A 13,695-nucleotide genomic window follows, 5' to 3' on the forward strand; every position below is an offset into this window, starting at 1 on the left:
GTCTTTTCTATGCCATCCTAGCTTCCCATCAGTAAACAGGTATAACTATGTTAAGACCTTAAAACCTGCCTGGAATGTGAGAAACCATTCCAGAAAGTAAAAGGACCTAAGCAGCTTTGTTCCCAAACACAAGCAGATTTCTTCATTAAACACAGGTGCTGCTAATCCTTTGCAATAAATTTACTTAATGTAGCTATGTTTTGTGACCAAACATGACACTATATGTTATATAATCTATGGGAATTGCCTGTGGATAGCAAAGAGCTGTAGGATCAGAGCAGCCCTTGTCTAGATACTTGCTTGGATTGAGAGAGAAGAGATGATAACTGGTAATGGGAACAGGTTCTATGTCGGGCACTAACATAGAACACCGCCTGTAATGCTGTTAAATGGATAATGTTGTGCAAAGACTGTACTAGGTGTTGAAATGCGTGTGGCCAAGTAGCAAAGCCCAGATTGCTGCCGGGTTTTGGCTTGTGCAGGTAGGGAAGCATTGGCAGGCTCTGTGCCCTATTGCTCTGAGGCTGCTGTCAGCTCTACTTCATGTCTGCTGCTGTGAGGAAAACAAGAGAAGGTAAAGCTAAAATGCTAAAGGATATGGCTATTTATGTGTTATAAGCTAGCCAAGGAGAGGAGGGAAAAAGAGTGCATGCAGAATTTGGGAATTTGCTTCAGGAAACAGCATATCTACTGTTGCAAGCATAAGACAATGTTTGAGTAAGGGGTGAGGGCTTTACAAAGTCCTGAGGAAGGCTGGCTTTGGTGATCTATGAGCTAATTATGCCAGAAGAAAGCTTTTTAGACTTCAGAAAATCAGAGCTAGCCTGCCTCAGGAATGGAGAGAGTCTTTAAGCTACCTGCATGGTCAACAGTGTTGGAAGGTGCAGCAAGGCAGGGGGAGCCTGTTTTTCCACAGGGACAGGGTTTATTGCTGGAAAATGGTTTGCTCCTTTACAGTGGAGTAGGGAAAGTCTTCTGTGGTACAGCACACTGTCATTTTACAGGAGTCCTAGCACACCAGCACCATAATTGAATATAAGGAAGAAATGACAGCAGGTCCTAGAAACAGAGTGGGATGTGGGAAGAAACTGGCAGTAGTGGAAAGAAAGGTGTGAGCCTAACACTTCTGGTGGAGGAGAATAAATCCTATCCTCTCAGCCACTTTAAAAATGTAAATCCATCATACCACATTCTATGTTTCAGCAATTAATAGACTTACTCAGAAAGGGTGGAGATAAGATGTATTTGCAGAAGGGGAGGTTGTAGTTACCTGCAGGGTAACTTTGAAAAGAGCTCCTAAAGGAACTGTTCCAGTAGACAGAAAAGCTTGGATTTATTTTGACAGGCTATGCCAGTGAGGACTATACCTCTTCCCTGCAGGAGAAAATAATATGAAGGGTTTGCAGATGCTTAAGAGCTGCTTGTACATCTCCGCTGATCTTGTTTTTTTGGATGAATCTATGAATCCGAGCCCATCTTCAGAGCAATTGCTCTGAGGGGGAAAAAGGGGGAGGGAAAGTGGTGAGGACTAAAATCCCAGGGATAAATGTGAGTCAGATGCAGTTTCCATGGGGAATGTGTTGTGAAGTTCAAGCTGAGTCCTGCCCTGTTTTCTTACAAGGTCTGAAGGCAGGAGCTTGCAAGCCTTTGCAGAGACAGCTGCCTTGCAAGCCTCCAGCTGTAGGCAATGATACAAGCATCTGAGTACTTCAGCACCTTTTTTCATCCTGTTTTCTTTATTTTTCACTGACAGTCTGCTGCTGGCAGGAGGCTGATAACATGAAGGTGGGTGAGGGTGTGAGCACTCTGGGAGGATAGGGGTGTGCTGTGTAGTCCTGGAAGCTGTGTAAGGAGCCAGGTGATTTGCAGTGGAGAAAACAAGTCCCTGCTGCTGCTGTTGCCCATGAGGGACATCCCGTGGGGCCAGGGGATGCTGTCCCTGGGTGAGAGTAGCTGCTCCAACTAAGGAGCACAAGCACTAACTTAGCACAGACCAAGCTGGGTTTTGTTGGGTTTCTATGTTTAGGGGGTGGTTTAAGCCTATGGCCACTGTATAATTATGATGATTATAAAATAGTCAACTCTTCAGTTTCTGCCTGTTGGCAGCTCTGAGGAAATGACCTAATTTGAACTGCCACCACTGAGGGCCTTGAGCCCTATCAAAAGTCACTTTTAAATCAACCTAGAACATCTAGACAGTTGCCAGACTTTGTTGGCAATGATAAAAATAGGTTAGTGAGATTTTCTTTTTCCACTGCTGGACACAGGCTTCCACATGCATGGATCTTGCAAAATGAATCCACAAGGCAGCCATTCATGGCATGTTGAATGCTTCTCTTCTCTAGCTGCTTGTTTCATGTTTAATAGATACTTGGGCTGCGGCTGAGAAGTGACCTTTTATGCCTTGTTCTTCACGCTGGCATTTAGTCCCTAACTGACCACACACTGGATTACTGCACTTGTGTCCCACCATCAAAATTGTTCCCTTTGAAACAGTAACACAGCAGGTCCTGCTGCATAAAAGGAGTTTGCATCTCAAGATGCTACCCTGTGGCTCTGTGTGAGGAAGGAATAGGGTGGAGGAAAGCTGGGGAAGTCACACCACAGGACAGGTTTTTTGACTTTGTGTTGTTGCATCTACAGCTTATGCAGGCATAAGCCAGCTTATGCCTCTGCTCATGGAAAGATGGGGGAGTACTCAGTAGTCCTTTCCAAACCCCAAGTCGCACCTCAACTTGAGGTTAGTAATTAAAAGAGTAGCTTTAAATATCATTGACACTCCTCTGCTGGGATTTCTCAATCCCTCTCCTTGCCTCAGGCCCTGAGTGCATGGTTATCCTTGCAGCAGAGATGCAGGACAGAGCGAGTTGCCAGGTGGGCACCTTGAAATTTCAGATTGCATCCCACCAGCAGCAGTGTGACAGGGCTAGTTGTCAGCAAGTCAAGATTCATGACTTAGTCTACTTGAAGGTTATTCAGTGCACAGCATAAATGCAGACAGATGTTTTATGTGGCAGTGGGTGTTCAATAAAGTTACTATTTTGCTCCTCTTTGTATAGGACTAGTCACTCCTTTGCAGTTCTTTGTGACTTTATTCTGCGTGTGAGTGAAGACAAATCTTTATTGTCCAGGGATGATAGTGAGGTTTGTCTCTGTTTTCAGATATGTGTCTGGTTCCCATAAAGCCACACAGCTGTGTGGTGCTATGGGGTGGGCTGGTTGCTCCACAACACTATGGCTGCCTTTGCCAGGCATGGGGAGGGGAAGGGAGAGAAGGAGCAAAGCCTGCATTAATCAAAACTATGTGCTTCTCCTTGGCTCTGGCTTTATTTGTATACTGAATCTGCAAAAATTTTCACATAACAAAGATGAGTGGGGACCTATCTTGTGTTTTGTCAGCCACAATGATAAACCCAACTGCCTTCTGTGTCCAGCCAAACTTGTACCACAACCATCATTGTATATGTTTTAGATGAGAAACTACTTTATTTGCAGTGTGACTGCTAGAAACAATTGTTCAATATCAAGCACCTCTTGATATTTTACAGTAGCAAGAGATATAGCCCCCAGGAACCTCTGCTCTTGCAGGGCTGTTGCTTTGTGGCATAGGAACATTGTGATTCGTACACCTTCAACCATGAACATCACCATAACTGCCAGCTAAATAAAATTATTTTCATTGTGGTTTTACTTCTATTTTTCTTCTTTTTAAAGTTTTCCTAAAAGTAATATAAATATTCAAATTTTGCATGTAGTACAGAAAGGGATTCCCCCTCTCCCACAGTCTCTTGCTTTAGTCTTTGTCCTCCATACAGAGCTGCTGAAGGATTTTTGCATGATGTGCACATGAAAAATGGTCTTGAAAAGAAACCAAGGTGTATGGTGTAAATGGATAAAAAATAAAAGACTGAGTCAAATCCCACCATCCTAATCATGCTTTAAGGGTAAGTGAAGGAGTGAGGCCTTTCCTTGCTTATGTAGAAGCAGAAAGAATGCCATACTGTATGCTTTGATTTTTCACCAGAGGCTATGAAAGTCTCAAGCGTATGAGGACGGTAAAGCTCAAAGAGAATTAGGATTGTAGGCTAGCAGAATAGTTTGCTATGGAAGGGGCCTCAGGATGACTGAACTCCTGTCCAAAGCAGGCTCAGCCATGAGATCAGACTGGGTTACTCAGGGCTTAGAATTATAGAATAGTTTGGGTCAGAAGGGACCTTCAAATGTTATCCAGTCCAACCCCCCTGCAATGAGCAGAGACATCTTCAACTAGATCAGGTTGCTCAGAGCCCTGTCCAGCCTGGCCTGGAATATTTCCAGTGGTGGCTTTGCCTAACCTGACCTTGAAAACCTCCAAGGATGGAAACTGCACAGCCTCTTAGAGTAGCCTGCTTCACTGCTTGGCTGGTGTCCTGGCAAGAAAGTTTTTCCTTATGAGTTTGAGCTTCTCTTTTTTTCAACTTATGCCTGGTGTTTCACCATGCACCACAGTGAGGAGCCTGAATCTGTCTTGTTGGGAGCCTGCTCATGGGTATGGAAAGGCTGCCATTAGGGCCTCCCCCATCCCCAGAATCTTCTCCAGGTCAAACAGGCCTCGTAACCCTAGCACCTTCTCACAGAAAGCATGCTTCATCCAGCATGCTGACCATCTTGGTTGTCCTCCACTGAGCTTGCTATCAATGTCTTTCTGATAGTGGGGGGGAGGAAGCTGGGCACAGTGTTTTGGTTGCAGTCTAATGGATCCCAAGCAGCTGGAGGTGATCACTTCCCTTCATCCACTAGTTATGCTCCTATTATTGCAGTTCAGGATGCTGCTGGCCTTCGTCATGCTGGGGCACAATCCCAGCTCATATTCAGCTTGCTGTCTACACAGTCCCCACCTCAAGTCCTCCCAAGGGCCTTTTAGCAGTGCTGATCCCCAGCCTGACAGTCCCTAACCTGTACTCTTGCTAGGAGGTTATTTCTTCCCAGATACAGGACTTTGCAATTATCTGTGTTTAATTTCTTAGGATCTCTCTTGCCCCATTCCTCCAGCTTATCTCTCTGGACAACAGCCCTGACTTCAAGCATATTGATCAGTCCCTCTGCAAACGTGAGGAAAGTGGACTCTGTCATCTCCTTGAGATTGTTGACAAAGATGTTAAACAGGACAGTTCCCTGCAGACATTTGTTATTGTCCTCCTTTAAAATAAACATGTCTTTTTGCACACATGGAAGACTGTCACGGTTTTGGGCTACCCAAATGTCCATTTCTGACAGTTGCCTGAAAAAAGACATCGCAACCATGGCTTTTGTTCTGCTGTTTTCTGGGAAGAGTCTGTGCCCTTTGGCTCTCCCTTGGGACACTCTGGAACTAGACTGATGAAAAACAATAAGCAGTTTTTTTGGTACTTGACGGATTTGTGAAGGAGAGCGTGTCCATGATCAAGGAGTTTATGGGGCAGAAAGCTGAGCAAATGTGCCACTTGGCAAGTCGTTCCTGTCAAGGTCCCCTTATCTTTGACGGGACTGCTAATCTCACATGCCAAGGTCCACTAGAAAGGGTAAAAGTTTCTCCCCTTTGTGAAGGTACCACCCTTTACTTGGCACTTCAGGTAGTAAAAGCTGAATTTTGCTCCTATCAATTCCCTTTCCTGAGCCTGTCGATGTATCTTGTGAGCTGCTTCCTCTGTTTTTCCAGCCATGTGGATGCAAGAAACCACATCCCTTCCCAGCACAGCGAACTGCTTGCTTACTGCTGACAGCATCTTATTACACTAGGAGAGGAGCTCCCCTCACTCTGGCTTGCTGGCAAAGGTCCCATCTTATCCTTTGGGAAGATTTCTATTAAAAACTTTAGTTTTCCCCTCTGTAAATGTTTTGTGTTACAGTATGTGTCACATTTATCTGTAAAATTAGCCCTGCAGCTGGTACTAGCTATTCCTCCACACTTTTTGTGATTGGAGCCTGTTATCAGTTTTGCCTTGTTGCCAGAGTTCAAATGTCTGGGCTAAAACTTTATGTTGCCTGCCTCAAGTTGATTGGGTTTTTTTTTTTGTATGTAGTGAAGCATCAGCAAACAGAGTTTAGTTATTTCCAAAAATAAGCTTAGAGGAAGAAATGTTGTGTTGCCAATGTTTTTTTAGAAAAAAAAATATAACATCCACCAAACATTTAAGTGAAGTACAGCCTACAGTTTTGGAGACAGCACCTGAGAGTTGAGGACGGCTTCTGCTTTTTGTTAGAGATGTGCCTATGGTTTCTTAGAAAGGAAAAGAGCACTAAAGTGTAAACTTCTGGAAGAGACCTTCATCTGTAGAGTCCTGCTAGACCTGGAGGTGAAGCCACCTAAGTACTTGGGCACCTAAGCATGTCCCTAGGACTAAGAATACAAAGCTTGAAAGCTTTGCCTACACTTAGCCCCTCATCCACCAAAAATCTGTAGATAATCATCAGGCTTTTCCTGGGAACAAGAACTGTGCCTTAATGCAAACCAAATTTTCTCAGCCTGGTCAGGGCTGAGTTGGGTGGCTCTTGCCTAGGGCTGTCCCCAGAAGATGGCCTCACCTGCCTCCCTGGGGAGGTCTCTGCTGCGTGAGAAGGCCTCTCCTAGATGCTTATGGACACCTATGGAGCATCAGAAGGCTGGGACAGCATGTAAACACTTCAGAGGCAAATTTTCTCAAGGACAAGGCAGGAGGAAGGGCCCTGTCACAGAACAGACTCTTCCAGGACTCTTTCCTCTATTCAGGAAAGGCAACCTTCTGTCCTCCACACCGATCTCTCTGGATGAGTACCCAAATTACTGCTCCACATGCTATCATCAGTTGCACTGGGTGGATGAGACCAGGCTTTCTCAGCTCTCTTGAGGCTCTGTTTCACCCAGACACACAGCACAACTCTGCCATCAGTTTCGTGCATGAGGAACACAGACTGTTCTGGAAGAACCACGATGACGTAAAAGCTGAAAGCATCAGACCTGGCACAGCCCAACTGTAGGCTGCCAGGAAGCACCCAGGCTACTGAAGCATGTCCTGAGGTACCAGTCTTTCAGTCATATCTGCAAATAGCCCCCTGCTCCAGTTTGCTGCCTCCAGTGGGACACCACCTTGCAAATTTGCTGGTTTCACTCAGATATATCTAGTCTTTTCCCCTGCCACCCCCAGGCTTCCTAACGAAACACAAACAAAATGTATCTAGCAAGACTAGTCTTTAGAAGGAGTGTGGGAACACTAAGTTGCAAGTGAAGGAAACATAAAAGGCAATCCTAGTCGGTGGTTAACCTGCCTTATCCTCCCTGAGAGCTCCCAGCCTCTCCTGGCTGGGAGTCACCCAGTACCCAGGCACTGCCCTAAGCCAGGGTGCCTTGCTCTGGGGTCCTTTGGAGCTGGGGCCATCAAGGGAGACAGGGGGTTTTTTTGTATCCTTACTGGTATCCCAAGTGCCCAGCTATTCATCTCGGGAGGTGTATCTGCTGCGTAAAACCTACTGATCTGTTTTCGCGTACTCTGGTAGGTAGCCTTGAAGTTTTATCTCTAGTCATCCCTCCTGGTTAACTGGTTCATGTTAATTTTCTCAGCTTGATACTAACTACTTCATGGCAGACTTCACACAGCCATGTTGTAAAACTGCCTGCCGTGTGTGTTGCCAAGTCCCTGTAGAAACTGCACATGACACAACATCAAACGTGCCAGATGATGCAGAAACATTTTGCTGTGCAGCAGCTTAGAGAGCAGGTTTTTCTCATGCCCACTGCTTCATTGCTGTCCTCGTGTTGCAATATGTGGGACAGCTTGAGGCTCAGCAAGATGCACGACTGTGCAGCTCAGCGGTTGTGGCACTTCTTGGAGCTGGGAGGAGAGAGAGCAGGCCAAAGAACATTTGTGAACTTTACACAATAACCTCTTTATAATGAAATACTTAGCACAGCTGGGCGTCTGCATCCCCAGGATGGTACAGGGAGAGTTATCAGAGAATTGTAGAATAGTTTAGGTTGGAAGGGACCTTCAGGGTTGTCTTGTCCAACCTCCCTGCAACGAGCAGGGACATCTTCAGCTAGATCAGATTGCTCAGAGCATCGTCCAGCCTGGCCTGGAATGTTTCCATGGATGGGGCATCTATCACCCCTCTGGGCAACCGTTCCTGTTTTTCACCACTCTCATTGTAAAAAGTTTCTTCCTCATGTCTCACCTGAATCTCCCCTCTTTAGTTTAAAACCATCACCCCTTGTTCTATTGTAACAGGCCCTGATAAAAAGTCTGTCCTCATCTTTCTTATAGGCCCTTTTTAAGTACTGAAAGGCTGCAATAAGGTGTCTTCAGAGCCATCTCTTCTCCAGGCTGAACAACCCCAACTCTCTCAGGCTGACCTCACAGGAGAGGTGTTCCAGGCCTCTAATCATTTTTATGGCCTCCTCTGGACCCTCTCCAAAAGGTCCATGTCCTTCCTGTACTGAGGGCCCTAGAGCTGGATGCAGCACTCCAGGTGGGGGTCTTACCAGAGTGGAGCAGAGGAGCAGAATCACCTCCTTGACCTGCTGGCCACACTCCTTTTGATGCAGCCCAAGATACTGGGAACTTTTTGATTTTCCTTGTTTTGTTTCAACAGAAACACAAAAAATGCCAGAGTAGCCAGTGACGTCTATCTTTGTACCAGTCCTCAAAGCCGCCAGGCAGTGGCGGAGCTGAAGGCATTCTCCAAAGTGATGGGGGAGGGTCCTAACCACTGTAACCCTAAATGGATGAGTAAGGGCCAAGGGCACCACATTCTCCTTCCACTCCCATTCTCCTTTCTGACATCATTTTAAAATAAAGCAATAAGCCATTCCCTATGTTTGCTAGAAGCAACACAAAAATCTTCCCCCCAATGTCCTATGCTGTGACCTGGAGCAGGATGATGGCAGCACAAAGAACAAGGTGAAACTTGCATCAGGGGAAATGAAGCTGAGGATTTGGGCTAGGAAAGTAAAGAAGGGGAGAAAAGCTAGGGATTGAGTGCTAGAAAGGGTCAGTGCTAGAAACAGAGTGGGGAAGGCAAATGCAGATCGTAGGTATATAGATAAAGATAAGTGAAAATGACAAGTTGTGAGGAATGACAGGAACAGGTAATATCTTGGAGAAAATGTAGTGGCCTGAGTATACAGAATATCAGACTAAAAGATACAAAGGGCTCTTCTAGCTTGAAACTCTGGCATTATGAAAGGGTCTATCAGCTGGCTCTTTAGCTTAAATGAGGAAATCAAAGACTCCAGCTTTCTGACGGTCATTATGTGGCAGTATGACCATGCATCATGAAGTCTAGATTTTGCTGTTTATTTAATAACAACAACAACCAGCAAAAAACAACAACAACCACGAGCAGAGAATAGATGACATTAAGACTGCAATTTCAGGTGATGCCAGTATGAAGAGTGTGGAGGAAACCTCTAATTCATGTACACATGTATTGTGATACAGATCTGCAAGATCTGTATTTCCCTTCTGGTAGGAGATTGCAGGTGCTAATGAACAAATCAAGGAAGAGAAAGAAAGGTCTTGTGATGAAGAGAGACTGATGTTGTCCTGCTTCAGGCCCAAGGTGATGTGGGGCAAGTCACACAGTTGGGCTCTTACAGTATTCCTCACTTTCTGAGTGTACTATGTAAAGTGTTTTTAGATTTGCTGGGGTGCTGGGCCCACATGACAGCAGTTGAAGTCTACAGGTGCCGTGGACTGCAAAACATCACACCTCCTGAAGAATTATGGCTCTATTGTCTCAGTCCATTGCCAGTATCTATTTCTGAATTTAAAATTTTTTTTGAAATTATTAAGAACTCAGTGAGGAATTAAGGTTACATGAAGTAAATATGGCCTCAGTCACCCACCGGCTGAAAAGACTAAAAAAAACCCAAATTGGTATCTACCTACTCACTGACTGAGACAGAGGCCATAAGATAAAAATAGACTTTAATTACAAGATCATGTATGCATAAGCACAAAAGAGGCTGAATAAAAATTGCATCTTCACAGCAGAGTTTCCTAATTTCTGAACGCTCAGCTCTATTAACTGAAATAATTTTCTACATTTTTGAGGTGAAACATTTACGATCTTTAAGGTACTGTTCTACCCCTTAAAAAGTGACTATGCAAGGCCCTTATACTACTGCCTGTCACTGGCAGCACATCAGCTACACTCTATGTAAAGTCTCTAAGTTGGGTTTTGTTTTCCACGTGCCAGTTCTGTTTCAAGCAGGATATTTTCCATTTTGTATGTAATTGCCACTAAAAAAAACCCAGCAAATTCCATGCATGCCTCTGCACTCTCTCCAGATAGCAGCTCCTTTTTATGTGAGTGAAACTATGTTGTGGCTAATTTTGTGCAAATACCTTTGAGGGCAAAAGGTGCTTCTGAACCAGAAACTGAATTTATTTTGTGACGTGTGGGCTCAGAGCGCCTTGCTCATTTTCCCCTGGCTAAGCTGTTTTTTTGAGATCCAGTAGGTTAAGCAGAAACAACTCTTACTTTAGTATTTTATTGAGCAGCATCACATTTATACAGTCACTTTTCGGAGCAGAACAGGGAGTTTCCTCTCCTCCTCCTCCTTTTTTTTTTTAATTTTTCCTGTGCTTACAGTCCCTCAGCCTGGGCAGGACGAAGAGGGAGGGTGTTGGTCTAGACCGTGTCCAGCACATTTATTTACCAAGAGCTTTGCCTGAGGGAGGAGTCTTGCCCACCAGACTGGAACTTGCTCAGGCTCCAGGGCAAATGCTCCTAAAAACAACTTTTTCTAAAGCCAAGCCTGCAGAATAGACTGTCACTGAAATCAGCCAAAAGGATACTTTAAATCCCTGTAGGACTTGGTGACCTTCCTCCATCCTGGTGGGAGGCATCTCTATTCTCCTAGTTTTCACAGATGTGATCACTTTCCTCTAAAACACCAGTGACAGACACTGCTGGAAACCCTCTACTTTAAAATAGCCAAGCATCCTCTCACAGAGGAACAATGCTGCGTTATCTCCCGAGGAGTCCTCACCTACACCTCCAGACCTCCTGCCCCATCCACCCAACCAGGCGGGCTCAGGCTTGGGGCAGAAACTCTTTCATTTCACAAGGAATTAAGTCAGAGAGGAATTAAGCCCGTTTCTCACTGCACACCTAATTTGGAGCCACTTTGAGCAGCCAAGTGCTGTGATGGGATGCAGCTGGGCTGGCACGGCAGGCACTGACAGTCCAAACACAACTGGGGGTTCCCACCAGGCTCCCCTCCTGCCCACAAAGCCTCCTGCTACCTGCTATACCAGGGCTTCCCTCCTGCTGCACACCTGTGCCTTCTCCATGTCTGTTCTCACTTCACCCTTTCTTTTCCACCATTATTCAGTCGCTTTGTAGCTGCAGTAGAGACGCATATTCCTGCAAGTATTACTCATGCTTCCCCCTATACAGAGGCTCTCCTTTGGGAGCAGCACCGCACCACAGAGTGAGGCTCCCCTATAGGGAGTCAGGGAGATGGGGATTCCCTTTCCATTTCCTCCCTTTGTGTAGGCAAAGTCAAAACAGCATTTAAAATCCATGGAATGACTCAGTAAAGCACTTCTGGCAGGGTGGGGAGCCTAGTTTGGAAAGAAAAAAAAAAAAAAAAGATAGGGAAAAAAAAGGCAATGCCTTTTGCTTTATGATACATTGGCTGCTATTCAGTCATCTGTATACAAAAGGCTTTTCTTCCTGAGCCATTAACGAAATGAATCAGCAGAGAGTGTGCCTCCAGATGCATCGGGCAGGGTTTCGCCGGAGTCAGATCTCGCCTGTGCTCCAAGGCTGTGAGGGCTTGTGTTCTTCTGCCACTGTGGGAGCATTACACAAACAGGAAGGTGCTTTTCAAAATGGAAGGTTGATGTAAAAATAAACCATGACTCTTCTGCAGAGAACAGCAAACAGAAATTATGGGAAATATATTATGGGACAGCCTTTTTTGTTGCAAACAGAGCGAGCGTAAACAACCCAGCCAGTAAAACAGGCTGCCACTCTGTGTGGGATGGTGGGTAACAGCAGCCTGCAGCTTTTCACACACCAGCTCACATTCATGCAGCCCTAGAGCTGTTTGACTGTGCGAACTCTTGGCTTTTGCAGAGTATTTTTGCAGTTCTGAACACCTCTCACCAGCCCTGGCAGGTGGAGCTGGTGGGTGTTGGGGCACAGCACATCACGACAGCCTTGCGAGCTCTCCAGAGATGTGCTCCAGCCACCCCACCACCTCCATGCAGGAGCACAGAGCTTGGACATGGGATGAGGAATACCTTCTTGGTACGGGTCTCTGAGTAACCTTATTTTGATTCCTTCTTCCCTCACAGAGGCTCAGATTTAACCAATGCCCAGAAGCCATTGGCTTACAAGAAGGGCTACTGCAGTGTCAGTACAGATTTGGGCAGACTGAAGCGCTCCTCAGCGAAACGCAAAGATGAGCTCACAGGACCAGTGTACCATGCTTCAGCATGCCAACCCCAGCATGAAAATCCAAAACAGAGATTAAAAGTGGTGGCTGGAAGCCTCCTGTTCCCCCCTTACCCTTCAGTCAGTACAGGCTGCCATGGGGCCACCGGGTAGCCCAAAGGTCACATTTGCTCTTGGAATGAAAGCTGCAGGGGCACAGCCAGAGGAGATGCCAGGCAGTGGTGGAGCCAGCAGCAGGATGTTGTCTGGACACAAATTCATTTATAAAGAGCCAGAGTTGTTTGCAGGCTCAGGATTCCCGTCACCACCTAAACAGGATCATACCAAGTGCCTTTTTACATGTTTCTCCTCCCCCTCTTTCTTACTATTCTCTCCCCTTGGTGCTCTCCTTTTTCTCTGACCTTCTCCCACCAAGGCTTCTGCACTCCTCAGAGATTACAGGAGCTGAAAACAAGAGGCTGTCACCTCCCCCTGATCCCCATGTATCACAATATTTTGATTTTATGACATCTTCTGGAGCTGCATGTGGCACGAGGAAGAGCCTGGGCACAGCTGGAGGGTGACCAGCCTCAGACCGAGCCCCGACAAAGGCAGGTGGGATCCCATGTGAGAACACGCAAGGCTGCCCAACCCAATGAGGTGTATCAGGCACAACCTGCTGACGCTTCTCTGAGGCACCTCTTGCTGTGGCATGCCCAGAGGAAGGTGGGGGAAAAGACTAAAAATAAAATAAAAAATTTAAAAATAGTAGTAGTAATAAAATATATTTAAAAACTAACAAACAAACAACAACTCAGCTTCCTTGAGAGGCTGGGTTGAGGAGAAGCAGCTGTATGATTTTTCTGTTGAAGGGAAGGGAGAAGGCAAGGATGAAATCACTTTCCCACAAAGAAACCAAGACTGGTTTCCCTCCCCGAACACCACACGGAGGCTTCTGCTTGAGCCCCTCCGGTGTAGCACAGAGTGCAGGAGGAGATGGGCTCCCTCTCTGCCCTAGGATCAGAAAGCAAGGTGGACCCCAGAAATAAACTTTGCAGGTAAAAAGGGACACAGCTTTCTCTCTTGTTCGCATTTGCTCAAAATTCCTGAAAAGAAACAAAAGGAAGAACTTTGCCCCCTTGTTCTAGGTGCTGTAAAAAAAAAATCTCTCTTAAGCACAGGGGCACAAGAAGTACCCCAAGAGGGTGGCATATATGCCTGTGTACAACTGGAACTTTTAAGCTCCTGGCTATTTATAGCTGCCTTACTATAAAATCAAACACTTTTCTGCAGTTCATTTCTCCAACAACAACC

Source organism: Caloenas nicobarica, chromosome 1 (assembly GCF_036013445.1).
Source record: "Caloenas nicobarica isolate bCalNic1 chromosome 1, bCalNic1.hap1, whole genome shotgun sequence".
NCBI classification, from domain to species: Eukaryota; Metazoa; Chordata; class Aves; order Columbiformes; family Columbidae; genus Caloenas; species Caloenas nicobarica.